We start from the raw sequence: 24219 nt of genomic DNA, 5'->3' as shown, positions 1-24219 counted from the left end.
GCTGAACACACGTTCAGACAGAACGCTGGCTGCGGGGCATGACAAGATCTCCAAGGCGTAAGTGGCTAGCTCCGGCCATTTATCCAGATTGGAAGCCCAAAAAGAGCAAGGGTCCAGTGACACAGTCATGGCTTCAATGTGTACTTGGAGATACTCCTGTACCATCGTCTCTAGGCGTTGACTATGTGTCAGACTTCTTGTCTCCTGTGGCCTTGCAAAGGATGGGCTAAAAAAGTGGTGAAATGATTCCGCAAAATTGATGTTACCAGCAGATACTGTGGTTCTGTTACGGTTTGAGTGCTGAACACTTGACGGTCCCACGGTTGGCAAGTTGGAACTGTGAGATTCACTACGTGCACCACTGGTGTTTTGTGGAAAAGCACATGTAAGATTCTGCAACAGTCTCTGCTGATACTCCTGCATGCGTGCACTCCTTTCTATGGCAGGAATAATTTCTGCAAATTTACTTTTGTACCGGGGATCTAACAGTGTGGCAACCCAGTAGTCAGGATTATTTCTAATTCTCACAATTCGAGGGTCATGTTGCAGGTAGTGCAGCAAGAAGGCACTCATGTGTGTTGCGCATCCAGGAGCACCAAGTCCCTGTTGTGTTGGTGGCGAGGTAACAATCATGCTTCCTTCCTCTGTCCTCTCCCCCCAACCTCGCACAACAGAAATGTGATCAAGGTCTCCCTCATCTGATGAGTCTTCCATCAGTTCGTCCTCCACTTCTTCCTGGGCTCCTGCACCTTCCTCACTAGTTTGGCTGCTACCATGCGCCCTGGTAAAACCATCTCCCCCACCCTCACATGCCTGCCGCCTTGGTGCTGCCGACCGTCTGGACCTTGCAGATGTTAGTCCTTCCGCATACAACTCCTCCTCCTCTACTTCCTCCACCTCCTCTTGTGCCACCACCTGACTCCGAATTCTGTTTAACATGTGCTCCAGCATGTAAATCACCGGAATAGTCATGCTGATAATGGCATCGTCAGCACTAAACATCTTCGTCGCCATTTCAAAACTGTGCAGAAGGGTGCATAGGTCCCTGATCTGAGACCACTCCTCCAGCGTGATTTGCCCCACCTCTGGATCTCGTTGGCCCAGGCTATACGTCAGAACGTATTGCACCAGGGCTTGTCGGTGCTGCCACAGTCGCTGCAACATGTGCAGAGTTGAATTCCACCGGGTAGGCACATCGCATTTTAGCCGGTGAAGAGGCAGGCCCAACGACTTCTGTAGAGATCTAAGTCGCTAGCTGCGGGATGCGAACGGCGGAAGTGAGCACACAGCGACCGTGCCCTCTGCAGAAGGCCATCTAGTCTGGGATAGTGGGCTAAAAATTGCTGGACAACCAGGTTCAACACGTGAGCCATACAAGGCACGTGTGTGACATTGCCCCGGCGAAGGGCCGCACCCAGGTTTGCAGCATTGTCGCACACGGCCTTCCCTGGTTTCAGGTCCAGTGGAGACAACCATTCATGAAATTGGTTCTCCAGAGCTGACCACAACTCCTCAGCTGTGTGACTCACATTTCCCAGACATTTCAAAGTAAAAACCGCCCGATGACGTTGAGCCCTACTGCCAGCATAGTAAGGAGGTGTGCAGGATCCCTTCTGCGCAGTTAGAAAGCTTGTGGCATGACCAGACAGGCTTTGGGTGCAGGTGGAAGACCGAGAGGAGGTTGAGGAGGCAGAAGCAGTGGAGGAACTTTGACATAAAGAGGATTGACGCACAACTCGTGGGGACGGCAAGACTTGGACAGCAGTCCCTTGTCCTGCTGTCACCATAGTTACCCAGTGCCCAGTCAGCGACATGTAACGCCCCTGTCCATGCCTACTCGTCCAAGTGTCTGTGGTGAAATGCACCCTGTCACACACAGAGTTTCTCAAAGAAGCGGTGATGTTGTGTGCGACATGCTGGTGGAGCGCAGGCACACCTTTCTTTGAGAAGTAGTGCCGACTGGGCATCTGGTACTGGGGCACTGCGACGGACATAAGGTCTCGAAAATCCTCTGTGTCCACCAGGCGGAAAGGCAGCATTTCTGTAGCCAAGAGCTTGCAGATGGTGAAATTCAACCTCTTAGCTTTCTCATGGCTAGGAGGAAATGGTCTTTTACTTGTCCACATCTGAGGGACCGAGGGCTGGCTATTGTGCTTAGACGGGGTTGATAAGGGTGTCCCCGGCAAACTGCCGGTCTGTGAGGAAGATGCAGGCGGACATGTTAGGTTGCCTTGATCCAAAGGTGGTGCTATCGATGTCGGACAGCGCTCAACACCAGCTGGTGTTACCACCTCCAAAGAAAATGATGACCTGCCAATCACGCTGGCTGTTGCGGTAAAAAAGGTGGCAGGTCTGCGCCCCAAAACTGGTGTGACTGCTGTCCCCCCAGTCACAGAGGATGAAGAGGCCGCGGATGCACAAGATATGGCAGACGGTGGTTGGCCCGGCCGGCTAGGCCACATTGTAGCACACGGAGCTTCCCACTGCAACTTATGCTTCATGTCCATGTGCCGGTTCATGCATGAAGTACTCAAACTATGTAATTTTTGGCCTCTACTTAGCTTTTGCTGACAAATGTTACAGATAACACGAGTTGGGTCATCTTTATCGATCTGAAAAAATGCCCAGGCTATGCAAGGCTTAGCACCCATGCGACCTGAAGAGCCACCACGACTTGTGGTGAGAGGCAGAGTTGTGTTTGAGGATGCAGTTGTTGACATGCTTCCAGTACTACGTCTCTGTCCAGGAAGGCGCAACCTGACCTCGTCGTCACTAGCATCTTCCTCCACCTCCTCTGCTGACCTCATCTCTTGGCTGACTGTGGGTTGACAGTAAGTGGGATCTCCAACCTCATCATCATCACCCTGTGCGTTATCACACCCGTCGTCCTCAGAGCCAACCTGTTCCTGCCCTGACAAAAAACTAAAGTTGTCGCTCCAATCAGGTATTTGATTCTCATCATCGTCTTCCTCATTGTCTCCACCAACAGGAGTTACAGTTTGGGAATGAGGGTCTACATTATGGTCAGAACCTTCTGCGTCTGGTCCTGGTTCCGACTCATAAAGATTCTGGGCATCAGTGCAGATCATTTCCTCGTCTGGATTCACAGAAGCGCTGGAGTCGACCTCTGATTCCCAGGCTATAGTATGAGTAAACAGCTCTGCAGACTCAACCATCTGTTCTACCTCATACTCAGGCGGGCAGCTGGAGATTTGGGAGCTGTGAGGAAGCAAGTGCGATTGGGGTGACACCTTTGAGGACTGGAGTATTTGTGATGTTGAAGTTGATGTGGAGGAGAGCCCACTTAAAGGAGCACTTGATATCCGTTGAAGCACCTGCTGTTTTTTTGCCTCATCTGGAATTTGTAGCGATTGGCGTGGCCGTAAGAAAGGGATCTTATCACATTGACCGCTAAAAGAAGTAGACATTTTAGTTTGGCTGGAAGATGGTCTTTCTACTGCAGATGATACTGTTGCTTTAACACCTACCCCACGGACACAACCTTTTTTCCCCTTCCCAACACGCCTATTCCCCTTTCCACCAGCAGCAGGCCTTTTTCCACTCATTTTGGTGGTTAACTAATTCACAACTCTGGAGTTGTTTGCACAAAAAAACAATGGATGGGAACTGAGCAGAGCTGAGTGGCCAAACTGTGGTATTAGGCCAAAACTATTGGCTGGGTTAGATGCAGAAAAAAATTATATTCAATTTGCAACCTGATGGAGGTCAGTATAGATGGACTAATAGAACAAGTCCCACACACAGCTAGAAGGCCAAATATTTTTTCAGAGGTAGATGCAGATAAAAATTATTTTTAATTTGCAGCCTGATGGAGGTCAGTATAGATGGACTAATATAGAAAGTCCCACACACTGCTAGAAGGCCAAATATTTTTTCAGAGCTAGATGCAGAAAAAAATTATATTCAGTTTGCAACCTGATGGAGGTCAGTATAGATGGACTAATAGAACAAGTCCCACACACAGCTAGAAGCCCAAATATTTTTTCAGAGGTAGATGCAGAAAAAAATTATATTCAGTTTGCAACCTGATGGAGGTCTGTATAGATAGATTAATAGAACAAGTCCCACACACAGCTAGAAGCCCAATATTTTTTCAGAGGTAGATGCAGAAAAAATATATTCAGTTTGCAACCTGATGGAGGTCAGTATAGATGGACTAATAGAGAAAGTCCCACACACTGCTAGAAGGCCAAATATTTTTTCAGAGCTAGATGCAGACAAAAAATTATTTTTAATTTGCAGCCTGATGGAGGTCAGTATAGATGGACTAATAGAGAAAGTCCCACACACTGCTAGAAGGCCAAATATTTTTTCAGAGCTAGATGCAGAAAAAAATTATAGTCAGTTTGCAACCTGATGGAGGTCAGTATAGATGGACTAATAGAACAAGTCCCACACACAGCTAGAAGCCCAAATATTTTTTCAGAGGTAGATGCAGAAAAAAATTATATTCAGTTTGCAACCTGATGGAGGTCTGTATAGATAGATTAATAGAACAAGTCCCACACACAGCTAGACGCCCAATATTTTTTCAGAGGTAGATGCAGAAAAAAAATATATTCAGTTTGCAACCTGATGGAGGTCAGTATAGATGGACTAATAGAGAAAGTCCCACACACTGCTAGAAGGCCAAATATTTTTTCAGAGCTAGATGCAGACAAAAAATTATTTTTAATTTGCAACCTGATGGAGGTCAGTATAGATGGACTAATAGAGAAAGTCCCACACACTGCTAGAAGGCCAAATATTTTTTCAGAGCTAGATGCAGATATAAATTATTTTTAATTTGCAACCTGATGGAGGTCAGTATAGATGGACTAATAGAGAAAGTCCCACACACTGCTAGAAGGCCAAATATTTTTTCAGAGGTAGATGCAGATAAAAATTATTTTTAATTTGCAACCTGATGGAGGTCAGTATAGATGGACTAATAGAGAAAGTCCCACACACTGCTAGAAGGCCAAATATTTTTTCAGAGCTAGATGCAGACAAAAAATTATTTTGAATTTGCAACGTGATGGAGGTCAGTATAGATGGACTAATAGAGCAAGTCCCACACACTGCTAGAAGGCCAAATATTTTTTCAGAGCTAGATGCAGAAAAAAATTATATTCAGTTTGCAACCTGATGGAGGTCAGTATAGATGGACTAATAGAACAAGTCCCACACACTGCTAGAAGCCCAAATATTTTTTCAGAGCTAGATGCAGAAAAAAATTATATTCAATTTGCAACCTGATGGAGGTCAGTATAGATGGACTAATAGAATGATGCTATGCCCAAAATATTTTACTTCACTAGGTGCAGTAAAAAAATTGGTATTCTATACACAGGTGGTATATCTTGCAACACAGATAGGCTACTCCACTGACTAACACACTCTGCAATAGGCCAAAAAGGATTAGCTTTGCTAGATTCAGCCAAATGCTGTGAAAAAAACTTGCACAGCACTGGCACAGACCTGCCTGGCAAAAACTGATAGGAACTGATGTAACCTAGTCCTGAAAAGGACTGCAATTACAATTAGTCTTTACTCCCACAATCTATCTATTTAAGAGCACAGACCTGCCTGATAAAAGTCGTAGGAAATGCTGTAACCTAGTCCTTAAAAGGACTGCAATCACAACTATTCCCTACTCCCAAGCTATCTGTAGATTTGTGCGAAAATTGGCTTGAAATTAACAAGGTATAGCGCACACAGCAACAGCGGTGCCGTCTAACACGCAGCTGCAGCAGTGAGAAAATGGTGGCGACGGGGAAAATGGCTTGGTCTTATAGGGCAAGGACATGTGACATACACTGCCAATGACACATGCCCTTGCTTGTGTGAAAAAAGCACTTCGCTCCGTGTGTGCGCTGCTGATAGGCTGACAGATTGCACCTCCCCACTGTAAATGCGGGAAAGAGAAAAAAAAATGGAGATCTTCATTGTTCCTGCAGAGATCCATCCCCTGCCCCTCCCTCCACCCCGCTGTACACTCAAACTGCGTATTAACATTAATTTTCATCATTACTGAGAAAAAATCCAGTTATGATTTTGGTGCACGAACAGTTATCGAACATAACCTCGAACAGCCGAATTTTTCTCAAATCGTTCGTGTTCGCCGAATGGCTCGAACATCGCCCAAAACAGCTCGAATTTGAGATTGGCGAACAGTTCGAGTAGAACAACGCTCATCTCTAAAAATAAGCTCTAGAGGCAGATTCTCAGGGAGATCTATGTTCCAACTATAGATCTTAGAAGCTAATTTACATATTAAGAAAAACTTGGATTTCTCTGAATAAGATATCGCAGATATCAAGGTATCATTTTACTCAACTTTCTTTGACTTGCATGCCCATATAGACGGCCTATGAGGGTTGATTCTACTGACAGATTCCCTTTTAACTGCCTCAATTAGTGCTATAGCTGATTGTGGAAATTACAGGTGGGTATCAGCTGTATAACAGAGCCTTAACCGGTGGTGTGTGGATTATGCTTCAAATCTGACATGTCGCTTTCATGTACAAATGGTAAAACAGCACAAACGGTAGATAACAAGTCATCAAAACAAATGAATTAACAATAACACAAAAGCAAAGAGGTTCCTAACCATTTGAAAACAAAGTAAAGATCATTCTATATGTCTGTCTCTTACATCACTATTACTTGAACCATGCTTCAATACTTGATATGGTTCTATAAGATGGAGCTTCTTTTAGAACCTGGCAAATCTTACAGTAAGGCATTACCCAAGATATTTCCTATTTCCACACTTTATATATATTCCTCCAATTGAAATATTGCTTGTACTTCTCTTCATATTTGTCTAGACTTAGAAGATAAGAAGCCAATTCCTCTGGGCTTGAAAAGTCATCAACATGAATGAAGTCATCTCCTAGGATGAACTGCTCATAATTTGCTTGTGATGGACCCAACACAACAGGAGCACATCCTGAAGAAAGTGCATTTTACCAGAATTTTTCTGATCTATAGTCTTCATGGATGAAATTCTCAAAAGCCAAGTAGAATTTGTAAGTTGAGAGTGTTTCTATTTGGTTTTTTTTAGAAGGTAAAGATGTTTTCTTCCATATATATCAACATGTAAATAGTTCTTTAGCTGTTCGTAATATTGTACTCGTTTTGACTATTGTTTCCAATTATTTACTGCCCAGGCCACCAGCTTTGTCTTCTTGGGGATAGTAAAATTTACTGGCCTGTAGTGCTTTTCTATCCAACCAAATGGAGTAAAAATATCAGTTGATCCTGTAGGACATTGTAAGGTTGATAAGATTGTCCATAAATGAAAGGTTCGGACAATGACTTGGAGGTTCATTGCTAAACCATATCCTGTACTGATTAGGTGGTCTTGGTGCTTGAGGTAGTTGTTGTTTAGAATGGCGCACATTTCTGTGATGAAGCGCACATTTCTGTGATGAATTACAACAGCATTTGCTGATGAATACATTTTACGGTTTACAGTATAGAAGCACCCAGATCCATCAAACTGTTTTGGGCATCTATTAAGAGGAAATCTGTAATTATAGGGATAGGTCCAAAGCAATATAATGAAAGTTGGTTCACTGGAGCCAACTGTAGTTACATAGTCCTGTAAATTACTTCTTAAGCCAGGAGTTTATTTTTTTGTACAATATCATGAAAAAGATAAATAAGATGCACACCTGTAGCATGAAAAAGAGGAAAAGTCTGCTCAATTTCCATATCAGCCCTTTGGATAATATTTCGCAGGTCATCTTTTCTTCTTTGTAACTACAGGAACTAATTCTTTTTTACAATCCCCTTGTATTAAAGGTGTGCTTTAAAGTTTTTGCAGCTATGAAAAGAACAATAAGAACACAAAAATATTCATTACGAAATGAAACACTACAATACTAGTTTATTGTGTATAGAATATTTAACTTGTCACAATAACAAGGTGCCTGGCTTTTTATTATTTGACTTGCATTCGCGTTTCGAATTTAAAGGAAACCTGTCATTAGATTCACACAGCCCAAATCACCTGCACCATGGATCAGACACTGACTGCGTTATTGCAGCCGTTAATGTTTTACCTTGAAATGCTGTGATGTTTAAGAGAAAACATACTTTGAAAAAACAGTCGGATTCTATGAGTCCAATTCATCATGTATTCTGGTGTAAAGCTCAAAATTCATAATTTTGGCACAACTCAAGGTTGCGCTAAAGCTTTGTGACTTTCGGTGTTCAAAATGGTGACAAAGTGGGAGGGACAGGTATATGGAGACCGCCACTCTTCAAATTCATGACGAGGGGCGGCGTTCTTTATGCAACAAATCTTACTCCAGCTCGTGTAGGATTTGTGGTGAAGAAGAGCTCATAGGTGCACACCACCCCTCGCCACTCCATAAAGAGGGGTGCACCACTTCATGAATCCGTAGTGTCTGACTCCAGCACACCTCCTCATCAACACCAGCGTGAACAACGCTGACTAGTCCAAGGCAGTTCCTGTGCTTTACTCCTCTCCACCGACCAGTCTCTCGCTATGTACAGTAAATCACAAATGTGAGTACACCCCTCACATTTTTGTAAATATTTTATTATATCTTTTCATGGGACCGCATTAAAGATATGACTCTTTGATACAACGTAAAGTAGTCAGTGTACAGCTTATATAACAGAGTAAATTTGGTGTGCCCTCTAAATAACTCAACACACAGCCAATAATGCTTAAACCGCTGGCAACAAAAGTGATTACACCCCTAAGTGAAAATGACCAAATTCTGCCCAAAGTGTCAATATTTTGTGCGGTCACCATTATTTTCAAGCACTTCCTTAACTTTCTTGGGCGTGGAGTTCACTAGAGCTTCACAGGTCGTCACTGGAATCCGCTTCCACTAATCCATGAATACATCATGGAGCTGGTGGATGTTGAAGACCTTGCGCTCCTTCATCTTCCGTTTGAGGATGCCCCACAGATGCTCAATAGGGCTTAGGTCTGGAGACATACTTGGCCAGTTCAGCACTTTTACCCTCAGTATCTTTAGCAAGGCAGTGGTCACCTTGGAGATGTGTGTTGGAGTCATTATCAGGTTGGTATACTGCACTGCGGCCCAGTTTCCGTAGGGAAGGGGAATTTGTTGGCGCTATATAAAAATAAAGATTTTTATTTATTATTAAGCTGTACACTGACTGCTTTACATTGTATGAAAGTGTCATATCTTCAGAGCTGTCCCATGAAAAGATATAATAAAATATTTACAAAAATGTGAGGGGTGTACTCACTTTTGTGATATACTGTATATCCATAGGAATAGACATGTCAGTTAAAGGGATGGCAGTTGAGAAAAGACACCAAGGACTGGCTTGAGACTAGTCATACAAGACGCTTAGTGCCTGGCTGGATTTTCAAGGAATGTCTTCTCTGAAACCCTGCAGCTGTTGCAGACAACATGGTGCACTACTACAAAAACATCAGTCAAATTAGCAAATTTGAAAAAAGATATGAAACCAGTGTCACCCACCAAACTGCAATAAAGGCTTGTCACTTTGCGTTCAATGACAAACTGCACTTTACAGTCACAGAAAGGGAGCAAGTAACATTTCAGGCATCGTCCGTTTTCCATATTATCGTGCTTCAACAAGCTTGTCAGGCCTATAGAAGCATGCTGGTACACAAAATGCCCATTGCCATCTACCTGCTCCCTCTCTTTGACTTTAAAGTGCTGTTCATCTTTCGACTTAAAGTGACAAGTTTTTATCGCAGTTTGGTGAGTGAGATTAGTTTCATGTGTTTTTCTGAATTTGATAGTTTGACTGCTGTTTCTTGAATAGTGTACCACATTGTCTGCAAAAGCTAAATTCAGATGCTTGTTTTGAAATATATTCATAAGTAAGATAGCTTGCCATATGTTGGGAATGCCATCTTCCATTCATAATATAAGGAGGAAAAAAGTCTAAAGAGTCAACAAATTTGTCAAACTACATGAATCCCTATGAAAAAGTTGGTGCATTTTAGGACCATGTAGTTCAACCTTGCATTGACTATTACACAGGATTAGTATATCTGCACCCATGGGCATTGCTAGAGTCAAACATCTTGTGCCAGACTTCTGTCTGGGAGCCCCGGCGAGTGATAATAGGACACCAATACAGTTTGGTCATCAGGCTCCCTGCCCTAGAACTCTCTCTTGTAGGCCACAAGCTGCTGTAGGTCTATGGCCTACAAGATGTCAATGTCCTGGCCCAGGTGGTGTCGTGACTTATCTGTATTGTGCCACCTGAGTCACTCTCTCTCTCTTGTCGGTTGCAGGTTACTGTAGGTTTATAGCAGTGGCATAGTTAGGGGTTCAGCTCAAGCAGGGTGAAACATCTGAGTGGGCCCCTAACCGGTAACGCTGATTACAATTACGGTGGCACTTGCTGATAATGGGTATAGGGAATCATCAGCAGATGACCCAGCTGCTAATGAAAATGGAAAATAAGAAAAAAAAATTTTTATAAGATGGGGGTCCATCTTATAGTCCTAATAGGTATCTTACCTAGGGAGCTGTGGAGCAGGGATCACAGGAGGCATGGTCCCTCAGGAAGCCGGTGGCGGCAGAAGTGGAGCAATGCTGTGGGCCCTGGGTGGGAGAAGGGGATGCCCCAGCAGCGGGGATTGTGGTGGTGGTCGAGCTGGATCTCAGGAAGCAGGGTCCCTCCCTCAGGAACCCGGTGGCTACAGAAGCGGTGAGATGCTGCCGGGCTGGTGTCGGCAGTTGGGCAGAGTGGAGAGCTAATGTAGGGAAATTATATATTTTGGGGGCTAACACGGGGGCCATTATCTAGTTTGGGGGCTAATGCAGAGGCCCTGCATTAGCCCCCATAGAATATAATGGCCCTACATTAGCTCCCAAACTATATAATGACCTCTGCATTAGCCCCCAAACTATATAATGGCCCTAGATTAGCTCCCAAGTTATATAATGCCCTCCGCATTAGCTCCGAAACTATATAATACGGTAAGATACGCTTTATTGATCCTGGGGGAAATTGCAGTATCATAAATAAAGAGTATCGTATTGTATGATATAGTTTGGGAGCTAATGCGGGGGGCATTATATAGTTTGGGGGCTAATGCAGGGCAATTATACAGTTTGGGAGCTAATGTAGGGCCATTATGTAGTTTGGGGGCCATTATATAGTTTGGGAGCTAATGTGGAGGCCATTATATAGTTTGGGAGTTAATGTAGGGCCATTATATTATTTTGGGGGCTGATGCAGGGCTTCTGCATTAGCCCCCAAACTAGCCAATGGCCCCACGTTAGCCCCCAAACGATATAATTTCCCTACATTAGCTCCCAAACTACATAATGGCCCTACATTAGCTCCCAAACTGTAAAATTGCTCTGCATTAGCCCACAAACTGTATAATGACCCCCACATTGACTCCCACGCTATATAATGGCCCCCACATTTTATGAGGGTTCCCCACACACACTGTTTCAGGGTCCCCCATTGTTTATGATGCCCCCACAGTCACACCACAAGTTTTAATAAAAATAAAAGAAAATCATATACTCAACTAATCCAGGATCCTGATGAGTCGACAGGCGAGGCTTTGGTGGACCAACGCGCTGTCATAGCGCCGACGCATACACAGACCATCAGAGTCCCGGCACAGCTCGATGACGTCACTGCGCCGGTGCCTCTGCCACTGTATCAACAATGGAGAGTGGTAGTGTAGGGGGATAGTGTCTCCTTGCACTACCATACAGATTAACTATATATATGCAAAGTGCGCCAATGTTCTTAGCCGCTTGGTGACCGCACCCTCTGCCCCCTTCCCTGGTAGCTATGCTACAGGTCTATAGCCTACAAGATCTCAGAATCCCAACGCAAGTGGTGCTATGATGTTATTGCATTGCATCACCTGCTACGATTTGCTCTTGGGTGCTAGGGTAAAAGACATCAGAGGAGAAGATAAGGTGTGTTTAAACTTTATTTTGGGGATGGTTTGCAGCACTCTGGAGGCCTTATTACAGTAAGCGGTCATGAGGAGGTATTATTACTGGAGTAGACACTTGCTGCGCATTAGTACAAAAGGGAGTAGCAAGGGGTCATTATTATTAAAGAGGTTACCAGGGAGCATTAATATTACATGTGGTAGTCAGTGAGCATTATTTCTAAAGGGAGAACTTTGTGGGTATTATTAGTATTATGATGGTGTTGGAAACGTGAGAAGTAAAATGTGTACACAAAAGTCATGTCATTCTGGGCCACATGAAAAAGACAAGAACATTAAATAACTCCAGTCAGAAAGTGAGTAATTATATGTAACTGTACGTAAACTTTTATATATTCTGCAGAGCTGGTATATATATCACTACTGTATATGGTTGATGTATAGTGGTAATATTGGCATTTTTGGAAAATTAGAAAACAGAGAAATCCCGAACAAGCCACATCATAAATAACCACAGAGACTCACGAGTATCAAACCCTACAAAGCACCATTTTGAGTCAAATATAGCCAGAATAACTCAGCAATAATATAAAGTCATAATTTTATTAAATAACAAACTTACATTCATGAACATACATTAAAAAAAATCACCATGCTATTTAGCATTGGCGTATAATGAAAATTCCTTTTTATTTGAACAAGGTATCAGTAACTGTTCACGACAAGAATGAGAGGACATAGAGCGAGAAGCCAAAAAATGTCTAAGGTTAATGTATAGAACACAAATCAGGTGCAGCTTGTCTTACAAAAAATCTATCAAAGTGCCACGTGTAGTCACTATATCCATAATAGTAGATCAAAAAGGTCTCAATTAATTAAGGCTGTCAGCCTACAATGTACACACTGGTCCATCAGCCTATTGTCATAGCCAATTATGATAATTTGACTAGTCCTGGTGACTGCGTGACATACCCCACAACATGAAATCCTTATATATAGTGTAATGTGATCAACTGATCAATATGTATCAAGGTAATAATATCCTGTAAGGAAATAAGGATACATGGGGTGTAGCACAGAGACTATCCAGCAATCAACTAGTCAAAACCCAAGAGTGAAGCGCTGCATTAAGTCATAGTAACTCATTGTGAATTTGAAAAATGATTATCAGTTGTACCTCATAATAATGGACAGTATAAGAGTTTTTTTTACTTTACAAGAAATAGTCCCTTAAGTCATTCATGATTCTCGGAAGTTAAACGATTCTGCAATTTTACTCACCATCTAGTGTCTAGCTGTTAGAACAGTGCCAGTGTCCCTACACGTGTTTCCTTCCTCTCCCCTGGAGGGACACTGGCGGGCTGTCTGCGCTCCCCTGGCATCTCTCTCCTCCCAGGGCTTGCGCACGGCACGCAGGTCTCCTGGGACAATGCTTAGGGCGCACGCACGGGCGCTCCCTGTTTCTTAAAGGGGCTGCACTCGGGCTTCTGAAAATGTCCCCTGCCCGCCCTGTCTGCACCTGTTCAGTCCATCCTGCTGTACCTATACCCGAACCCGTCCTCCTGTGCCTAGTCCTGTTCCTGATCCATCTGAACCAGAACCTGGGTACCTGTGATCATGTACCTGTGGTTGTCCCATGTTCCTCTACGTGTCCTGCCTGTGCCTGATGTGTCTACCAGCCATATCCCTCCTGCTAATCCAGTTCCTGGCCGCTCCTGCTTCCCTGCCCCTTTTAGGGTCAGCTTTCACAGCTTTGTAATCTGTCCTGGAGTTACACCTGGCAGCCACCTGGGTTCAAGTCTAACCACACCACCAGGAACTCTAGTGAAGAACCAAGTGTTCACTTAGTTACGCCCCTCCAGGTTCTCTCCGGATGGCGGCACAATGGTTCCACAATCACGTGCATAACACTACCTATCATCCCTCTCTGATTTTCAAGAGTTATAGGGGCTTTCCGGCGCACAGATTAGTAAAACATTTTAGAGCCTACCAGAAATTATAAAACGTCATAATTTACATGCTGTAAAAAATATTTGCTGTCTTTACGAGCTCCTTACTTCTTGCTGCAGCACATTCAAAGAACAGACTACAGAGATATCTTGTCTGTGCTTTGAAAGGAACATAGCATGCCAGTCTAGCACAGACCTATATGCTGAAGGCAGGACTGAACCATTCAGAGCACACTGCTTTGAGATCTGCAGGCTATGTCACGGGGGTGCAGGCAGTGATCCTAAAAAAGTTGTGTACAGTTTTGAACTGGTAACATGGCTCTTTTTGTGATCTGGATTAGTTGGCTTTGATCCAAAAAAAAGAGATTGCTCTTCAGGATCCCAAATAAATATGTGTTCATCTGTAGTTGAAAACAAAAACCACCACAGTCCGATGCGGTCTAAACCCTACCTACCTGCAACCCGGCATTGACCGAACATTTTTCAGGCTGGGTGGACGGGTTTTGATCGCATCAGCATCCAAACACTGCCATTTTAGTGAGAGCTATTCAAAACTACAAGTGGCTCTTACTGTGGTGCCAGCTCTGATTATTCATAGAAGGGAGCCAGCTCTTTATGGTAGATCAGTCATGAACAGCCGATCACTAGTGAACAGAAAGGGAGGGAGCGCATGGAGTCAAGCTCCACATAGAATAGTAATCTTATCAACTAGTGACTTTGGCCAGAGGGGATGGTGCTGGGCATTCCAGAATGCAAGATTACATTGGAAAAAAATGAATACATTATATGACTTGTAGTGCCGGCGTCCCTGCCCTCTGCTAGGCAGGGACGCTGTTCCCCTCACCGCTCTGCTCCGTGCCCGGCGTCCCTCTCCCGCTCTGCTGGCAGCGCGCGCTCCTTCCCGGCCACTGTGCTTAGGGCGCGCGCGCGCGCCCTCCCTCCCTCTTAAAGGGGCCGCGCGCGCCGTCCTAAGGAGTCCCCGGCCAATGGCCGGAGGACTTTACCATATATAAGGCACCTCCTCCAAAATGGAGGTGCCCGAGCAATGTTGTTGCACCGTTCTACTCTGCTTCAGCCCTCAGGTCCCGTTGCCAGTTACCTGCCAGTTACCTGCCAGATTCCTGCCAGCTTGCTGTCCTAGTCCTGCCTGATTTCCTGTTACCTGCCTGCCTGCCTGAGGTCCGACGGTCTGCCTTACAACTCCGGTCAGTCTGTCTATGGACCAGCTTGCCCGCTCACCTGGGAGCGCTTCTCCGCTACCTGCCTGCTTGCCTGCCCGGAGGCTCCGCTGTCACGTGCTGTGACCACCAGCTATTCCAGAGACTCTTGCCCGCTCACCTGGGAGCGCTTCTCCGCTACCTGCCTGCTTGCCTACCTGAAGGCTCCGCCGTCACGTGCTGTGACCACCTGCTATTCCAGAGACTCTCGCTTGCTCACCTGGGAGCACACATCCTCCATCTGCCTTGCTAGCCTACCTGGAGGTTCAGCCATCACAGGTCGTACCTACCCTTTACCTAGAGACTGCCCCGGTCACTTGCCGTGACCTCCAGCCCGTTCTTCCAGAGACTGCCCCGGTCACTTGCCGTGACCTCCAGCCCGTTCTTCCAGAGACTGCCCTGATCACTTGCCGTGACCTCCTGCCCGTACACCCAGAGACTGTCCCGGTCACCTGCTGTGACTGACTGCCTGGTCGCCACCCGCTCCCTTACAAGGACCGCTCCCTTGTATAGTAGCCCAGAGGTTCCGCCTCCCAGACCCGTTACATGACTCATTGCTCCTCTACAATGCACTGAGCATGTGTGGTGCCAGTGTCCTCACCAGTAATATTATTGACTGCAAAAGAGTCTCAGGACACTATATACTATGAGTATTAGGAGGGAGAAATAGTGTGGGCACTGATTTATCCAGCTTGAAACTCTATAGGTGTCTCAAGATGGTGGTTTGTAGGGGGAGTGGGAGGTCATTGCGGGTGGGAGTATGTGAACTGTGGGGTACATACAGCTTTAGCAAAACAAGTCAGAGTGCGCTACCTCCTGGGAAATGTAGTCTAGAGGCACAGAGGGAGAGCTGGAAAGAAGTTCTGAATGTACACAGACTACAAGGATGTTGAAGGGAATCTAAAAAAGGAAAAGAATACTAACATGGGGCCATGTTTTTTTTCATTTCTCTTTTTCACTTCTCTTACTTGCAAAAACAGCTGAACTGTCTTCATCTTCAAGGTTAGCACTAGAGCCTCCGGCATCTGTGGTGCCCCTGCGCGTTCAGTCGCCACAGAGGTACTGCATCTCACCCAGAGGTATGGTATCTCACTCTCAGGTAAGGATGGAGTACTGCCCGGGACCCACCTACCTGCATCCAACACTACACCATTCCAGACAAGCAGGCAGGGGCAAGATGCACGTGTACAATGCTGAGCCCTGCCCCCTGGTTGGAAGGGGGGGAACCAAGAGAGGGGGAACCATGTAGTGGGTGTGGGTGGAGGAAGTAGATCAGGGGAGCACAATCAGTAAGCGTATAAGAAGAAAGGGAACCATCTTGAAACAGCCAGTCCTGCTCAGGAGAGCAGTGTAGGAGGTCCAAGCTCCTGGCTCCAGTGCTTGGAGCAGGAGTTGAGAGGAGAGAGAGAGGAGACGGGCCTAATCTGAGAGGCCCAGGAGAGAGAGTGAGTGAGGACGGGAGCAGAAAGAAGGCTCCAGAGACAGAGGGGATCCCAGGGGCACGGTGAGTGCAGGAAGCCACCCGTGCACCCGAATCTACACGCACGTGGAGGGATCAGGCCGCAGAGGTGACCGGCCCCTAAACTAGTGGAGAAGAATCAGGCCCAGCTAGATAACTGGAGGCTTCTGTACTTTCAAGGTGCAGCTGCCCACTACCACAATTATATCACCGAAAAGGTGGCCGCCTAGGGTCCAGGAGACTACACATCGCCAGACAAGATCCGAGGCTATTGGGGTGAGAGCCAGCGCAGGAAGACAACCGAGGAAGGAACATAGAACGGGGTCCCATTTAAGTACTCCTGAAATACCTGAGAGCTGCTGAACCCCTTCCTTGGTGAACACAGGACGACGTGGGTGGTTATAAGTTGACAGTTGTAATCAGGAGCAGCGTGATAACTGTGAGTAAAATCTGAAGACTGCACCCCACTGTGTCCTAGAATTATTGCTGCGCCATCACCAGCCCTGCACTACACAGCACCAGCAACATCTACCTCATAACATCATCTTACACTGCCCTGGAGCTAAGCTCTGCCTGTGGAGAGCTGAACCAACTCTGCTGCGTCACCATCAGCTCCAGAGGATCTGCACTGCAGCAGCGGCCCCATATAGCCGCATACCACAGGTGGCGTCACGAACATTATTATCTCCAAAAACTTTATTCCCCTTTTTACTTTCCCTTTAATTGACCGCCATGGGTCATGGACCGGGTCACTGCCACCGTGACATACTCAGCACCGACCAGCCCGGCTACCAAGTACCCCACGGCCCAGCGCGTCACATCCTCCTATTACTGCTCCTCAAAGCCAATAAATAACTACCACTCACCTCTAATCCACCATTTTAAGGCAGAAACTTCTAAGTCACAGCCAACTATCCCGCAGACACACAATTCACCATTCCAATGACTCCAATCCATACTAAATATCTCAATCTAGCATCACATTTGGTAAACCAATTATGCTGCCAAATGGCACCAAACCTCCTCGATTTATGGTCTGCCTCCAGCCCCATTCTACTGGTACAGTAACACAATACAAAACATCTGATCTGGAGTCAGAAATATTTAGGGAGACTTGATATGGGGTCTGATTAAATTTAGAGCTTTTGACTGAAATTTTAATTTGTGTTGATAGGTTGATGAAGGGGGTTGGGCTGCAAAATTGAGGGGTCTTACACATTTAGGCAAACTCTGCTGTCTTTGAGATAAGTTATCATGGCAGTCGTAGATCTAAAACAAAAGGAAAGTGATCAACTACAATCAGAAAAGTCACCTGAGAGTCACTGGATTTAAAAGTTAAATATTCTACCTGTGACTGTTTCTTATCAATTTCATATTCTGTAGTTTACACATTATATGGTCGGCGTTGAGCAGCGTTATTTATTATAAATGTTACTTGTCTGTACCAGCTCCAGCGCTGGATTCTGTTTCCTTACCCTATTGGTGGCTTCCTCTGTTCTTGTCAGTGCCAGTTTACTGTTATAGCCTGTCAAGCACCACAGATGTCATCATCCTAGAACTTTTAAACCTTGTTTAGATGACCACACACTGCTTGAGTATTTAGAAAGTATATCAGCCTATTTCCACATGCTTTTCATGGAGCTTGTCTCATTTTCCTCTTGACTCTGCTCCAGCAGGTGTCTAATTATCTTCCCAGCTACTTCTGTCTGCATTTATGAAATGAGATATTTCTTCCAACTTCAGTCCAGCAATTCCTATAGCAATCTTCGCTCTTCTGTATAAAGTTATGTTAACAAGCTCATCTCAGCTATTCTGATGCTGTCCACGTTGCTACTTTGCTAATCCTGTGTAAGCGCATCTCTGCAAGCAAGTTACCAGTTTGCTATATATCCCTGCTATAACTGTGTGCAAGTGAATCATTGGAAGCAAGTTATCAGTTTGACTATACATCTATTACTTTATTACATCTATTACATATATTTCCTTTAACTATTGAATTTTTGTGGCAGTTTAAAGTCATACATTAAATAGTGTTCAATATTGTGGACTGCAGATATTACTTATTATTGAAAATCAATCAGTAGAGTACTAAGGCTATGTTCACATGTTGCGTTTTTGCAGCATTTTTATGCAAATTTTAAGCTGCGTACTCACCCATAGAAAGCAATGGGTAAGAGAAAAAATTCACCCAGAGAAAGCAACGGGTGAGAGCAAAAACTCACCCACAAAAAGCAATGGGTAAGAGCAAAAACTCACCCATAGAACATAATGGGTAAGAGTAAAAACTCACGCATAGAAAGCAATGGGTAAGAGCAAAAACTCACCCATAGTAAGCAATGGATAAGAGCAAAAACCAACCATAAAAAGCAATAGGTAAGAGCAAAAACTCACCCATAGGAAGCATTGGGTAAGAGCAAAAACTCATCCATAGAAAACAATGGATAAAAGCAAAAATTCACCCATAGAAAGCAATGGGTAAGAGCAAAAACTCACCCATAGAAAGCAATGGGTAAGAGCAAAAACTCACCCCTAGAAAGCAATGGGTAAGAGCAAAAACTCACTCATAGAAAGTAATGGGTAGGAGCAAAAACTCACCCCTAGAAAGCAATGGGTAAGAGCAAAAACTCACTCATAGAAAGTAATGGGTAGGAGCAAAAACTCAAGCAAAACCTCAACTTGTGAACATACCTTAAGTTTCATCATCAGTAAAACATAGGCAATAGTACACTGCAATTCAGAATATATGGCCATGGTTTCTTTTTTGTAACCACCACCAAAATCCACCCCAAATATATTCTATGTACCCTAAAGCTGTGCAATAAAAAAATGCCTCGGTCCACAAGAAAAACCCTTGATAGAACAATTATGGAAAGTTATAGTTCTTAGAATTTGATGATGAAAATAACATAATTTTCTATGTGTCGGTTAAAATATAGCATTAATTATTGCAAAGTAAACCTCTTTTATTCTCATTTCGGTTTACCCATTTTTTGTATTTCAAATCACTGAGAAAAAGATGAAAAATATAAAGGCAGCTTACCACAGTCATTGTTCACAGGAGTGTCAGGAAACACTGGCATCAAATGAAAGAAACGTCCAGCACTTTATATGACTGAGCACTTTGCATGCCTGAAACATAATTGCATAATTGGACTTTTGCACTATTACCATATCCTGTTTGTGTTTTAAACTTGTAGTAATTAATACTTTAGTGATATGGAAGGGGTTGTCCACTGTCAGAAAATCCCAGTCACTGGCGCAGTTTGTTATAGTAGAACAAGCCATGTAATTTTCACCCTCCCTGGATCCAATGCTGAGACTCTGCTGATAATATATGGAGCAAAGTTGTTTAAACTTTTCCTGACCTGAGACATATATGAATGTGAAGAATAGGATGGACCCATAGGAAAGGGGACCCCCCAACCACTATAAACCCTTCTGGATATTTTCCCTTTTATTTGTGCATCACTGAATGGTGAGGCAGAGTGCTAATTTTGCCTTACTTAAAGGGGTTCTCCGGTCTAAAACAACAAGTCTGCAGTCACTCTATGTGACTGCAGACTTGTGAATCCTCACACGGAACGCACTGCATGTTGAGAGGATTTTCTGGTGTTGGCGCTGGGAACACAGGTCACGTGACCATAAGTATGTTGCATACTTCCGACCAGAATCCAACTAGACTGTTTCCACTATACTCATTGATCACGCCAGAAACAGTTTAGTTGGATTGTGGCTGGGAGTATGCACATCACATCTTTGAACAAATTATTAAACAACATGTATGTAAGTACATGGATAAGAATGAAGTGATTAACCAGAGTCAGCATGGGTTTGTAACTAACAAGTCATGTCAGACTAACTTAATTTCCTTCTATGACAGAATCACTGACTGGGTGGATCAGGGAAATGCTGTAGATATAGTATATCTTGACTTCAGCAAAGCATTTGACAAAGTATCTCACACCATCCTTATTGAAAAAATGACCAAGTATGCAATGGACCAGGCAACTGTTAGGTGGATTCATAACTGGCTTAGTGATCGGACTCAAAGGGTGGTTGTAAATGGCTTCACATCCAGCTGGATGAATGTCTCAAGTGGGGTACCACAGGGCTCCGTCCTGGGACCTGTATTGTTCAACATCTTTATCAATGATTTAGATGAAGGAATTGAGGGTAAACTGATTAAATTTGCTGATGACACAAAGCTAGGAGGGATAGCTAATACTAGAGAAGAGAGAGAGAGGATTCAAAAAGACCTAAATAAACTGGAGCAGTGGGCAGCAACCAACAGAATGGTTTTTAACAGGGAAAAATGCAAAGTACTACATCTGGGCAATAAAAATGAAAAAAGCATATACAGAATGGGAGGAATAGAGCTAAGCAACAGTACATGTGAAAAAGACTTAGGTATACTAATAGATCATAGACTGAACATGAGTCAACAGTGTGATGCAGCAGCAAAAAAGGCAAATACAATTCTGGGATGTATTAACAGAAGCATACAGTCTAGATCACGTGAAGTCATTATCGGTCTTTACTCCTCTTTGGTCAGACCTCATCTGGAATACTGAGTACAGTTTTGGGCACCACATTTTAAAAAAGACATAGACAAACTGGAGCAAGTTCAGAGAAGAGCGACCAGAATGGTGACTGGTCTGCAAACCATGTCCTATGAGGAACGGTTGCAGGATTTGGGAATGTTTAGCTTGCAAAAAAGAAGACTGAGAGGAGACTTAATAGCTGTCTACAAATATGTCAAGGGCTGTCACATTGTAGAAGGATCATCTTTATTCTCATTTGCACAAGGAAAGACTAGAAGCAATGGGATGAAACTAAATGGGAGGAGACACAGATTAGATATTAGAAAAAACTTTTTGACAGTTAGGGTGATTAACGAGTGGAACAGGCTGCCACGAGAGGTGGTGAGTTCCCCTTCAATGGACGTCTTCAAACAGAGGCTGGACAGACATCTGTCTGAGATGATCTAGTGAATCCTGCTTTGAGCAGGGGGTTGGACCAGATGACCCAGGAGGTCCCTTCCAACTCTACCATTCTATGATTCTATGATTCTATGATCACATACTTGCGTTCTCAGTACTGACACTGGAGAATCCTCACAGTATGCAGTGTGTGCACTGTGAGGATTCACAAGTCTGCAATCACAAAGAATGACTGCAGGCTTGTCATTTTGGACTGGACAACCTCTATAAAGAAGCACTCCTCCCATCAAAATGTTATCCTCTTAATATATTGCAGTCATCATATTATATAGCACTGTGTACTTACAATTGCTCATTTTGCCTTTCTACCCAGCTAATTCTTCTATTTTCCATTAGGTCTGTGACACCCCTTAATTAAAAACTGACTAGCTGAGTCCTTCTAAGCTCTATGTAGAAACAGGAGGTCAATTTTCCCTGTATGACTCATAAGTCACTGCAACAGTCAATGGTAGGGGGGAGAAGGGAGCAGCTGGGTCAGGAGTTGAAGAGGGATAAGATTTCTGCACGGACAAGAGACTTCCTGTTTGTACTTAGAGCAGAAAAAAAGAGAGGAATTAGCTGGGTAGAAAGATAAAATGAGCAATTGTATGTATACAGTGCTATATACACATGTGGTCAAAATTGTTGGTATCCCTTGTTTAATGAAAGAAAAAGTCACAATGGTAACAGAAATAACTTGAATCTGACAAAAGTAATAATAAATTAAAAATCTATGAAAATGAACAAATGAAAGTCAGTCATTGCTTTTTCACCCTGTCTCCACAGAATTTTAAAAAAAATTAAACTCATGAAATAGGCCTGGACAGAAATGATGGTACCTCTGAAAATAATGTGACAAAAGGGACATGTTAAATCAAGTTGTGTCCACTAATTAGTATCACAGGTGTCTACAGTCTTGTAATCAGTCAGTGGGTCTGCATATAGGGCAGATACTCACTGAGCTGTTTGGTGACATGGTGTGAACCACACTCAACATGGACCAGAGGAAGCTAAGGAAAGAGTTTTCTCCGTAGATTGGAAAGAAAATTATAGACCAGCATGTTGAAGGTAAAGGTTATAAGACAATCACATAGCAGCTTGATGTTCCTGTGACTACAGTTGCACATATTATTCAGAAATTTAAGATCCATGGAACTGTAGCCAGCCTCCCTGGACATAGCCGCAGGAGGAAAATTGATGACAAATCAAAGAGACTGATAATACGAATAGTAACAGAAGAGCCCAGGATAACTTCTAAGAGATTAAAGGTGAACTTCAAGCTCAAGGAACATCAGTGTCAGATACAAAGTGGACTTCATGGAAGACGACCAAGGAGAACACCGTTGTTGAAAAAATATCATAAAAAAGCCAGACTAGAATTTGCCAAACTACATGTTGACAAGCCACAAAGCTTCTGGGAGAATGTCCTATGGACAGATGAGACAAAAATGGAAGTTCTTGGCAAGGCACAACAGCGCTATGTTCACAGACAGAAAAATGAAGCATATCAAGAAAAGAACACTGTCCCTACTTTGAAACATGGGGGAGCTCTGTTTTATGTTCTGGGGCTGCTTTGCTGCATCTGGCACAGTGTGTCTTGAATCTGTGCAGGGTACAATGAAATCTCAAGACTATCAAGGGATTCTAGAGAGAAATGTGCTGCCCAGTGTCAGAAAGCTTGGTCTCAGTAGCAGGTCATGGGTTTTGCAACAGGATAATGACCCAGAACACACAGCTAAAAGTACCCAAGAATGGCTAAGAGGAATACATTGGACTATTCTTAAGTGGCCTTCTATGAGCCCTGACCTAAATCCTATTGAGCATATGACGCGCCCCCTGGGCCGTGGGGTACTCGGTAGCCGGGCCGATCGGTGCTGGGGGTGTCACGGTAGCAGTGACCCGGTCCGTGACCCAGGGCGGTCAATTAAAGGGGATTAGTAAAAGGAGAATAAAGTTTTTATATACATTGTTCGTGACGCCACCTGTGGTATGCGGCTATATGGATCCGCCGCTGCGGTGCAGGTCCTCTGGAGCTGGTGGTGACGCAGCAGAGTTGGTTCAGCTCTCCACAGGTAGAGTGTTACGCTCACGCCCGGACTGACTGGCGTGTGCGTGATTTAGTGATTCCACTGTGCCATGAACCGGAGAGTGCCTGGAGGGGCATAACTAAGTGTCCACCCGATCCGACCAAGGTCGCACGACGGCTAACGACGCCGTGCACCAGGGAGGAACTGAGCAGAGGGACCAGGTGCTACTCCAGGTCAGACCCCGGACACGGCTGTTGACCCACACCGGGGAATACAGGAACAGGCAGGTTAGGCTGGCACACAGACTGGTGGGTATAGGTAGGCACGGCTGGCGTACTGACGAGGAGGTACTGGCAAGCACGGCTGGAGTGCAGACGGGGAGATACTGGCAAGCTCGGCTGGAGTGTAGGCTGGATAGGGACCAGTACAGACTGGGACTCAGGAACAGAACCGCAGATGCGGTAGACAAGCAGAGCAGAGAGGAACCGCTGGAGCGGTGGGCAAGACAGAACAGAGAGATACCGCCGGAGCGGGAGCAAGGCAGAGCAGGGCGGAACCGCTGGAGCGGTGAGCAAGGCAGAGCAGAGAGATACCGCCGGAGCGGTGAGCAAGCAGAGCAGGGCGAGACCGCCGGAGCGGTGAGCAAGGCAGAGCAGAGAGGAACC

At 44.5% G+C, this 24219-nt stretch overlaps 1 protein-coding gene and 1 pseudogene across 3 annotated transcripts in view; both read right to left on the bottom strand.

Annotated features, from left to right (window-relative positions):
• The window catches only part of LOC141174032 (3-galactosyl-N-acetylglucosaminide 4-alpha-L-fucosyltransferase FUT3-like), a 73970-nt gene extending 54262 nt beyond the window's left edge, over positions 1 to 19708 (bottom strand). The window contains exons 1-2 of one of the 3 annotated variants that reach the window (XM_073658629.1): positions 19589 to 19708; positions 7683 to 7834 (exon numbers count right to left, since the gene is read on the bottom strand). The gene's annotated coding sequence lies outside the window, so the exon portion shown is untranslated. Of the gene's footprint in view, positions 1 to 7682; positions 7835 to 13204; positions 13304 to 19588 lie in introns of those variants that run through there. The other 2 variants (XM_073658628.1, XM_073658630.1) reach the window with 2 other exon arrangements.
• LOC141173619 (3-galactosyl-N-acetylglucosaminide 4-alpha-L-fucosyltransferase FUT3-like) lies at positions 6653 to 9062 on the bottom strand (annotated as a pseudogene).
• Positions 19709 to 24219: the final 4511 nt, after the last annotated feature.

Source organism: Phyllobates terribilis, unplaced genomic scaffold, assembly GCF_046119375.1.
Source record: "Phyllobates terribilis strain yellow unplaced genomic scaffold, ASM4611937v1 Scaffold_13__5_contigs__length_258822181, whole genome shotgun sequence".
NCBI classification, from domain to species: Eukaryota; Metazoa; Chordata; class Amphibia; order Anura; family Dendrobatidae; genus Phyllobates; species Phyllobates terribilis.
The sequence above is the reverse complement of the archived record's forward strand: the minus strand, read 5'-3'. Positions and strand labels throughout refer to the sequence as shown.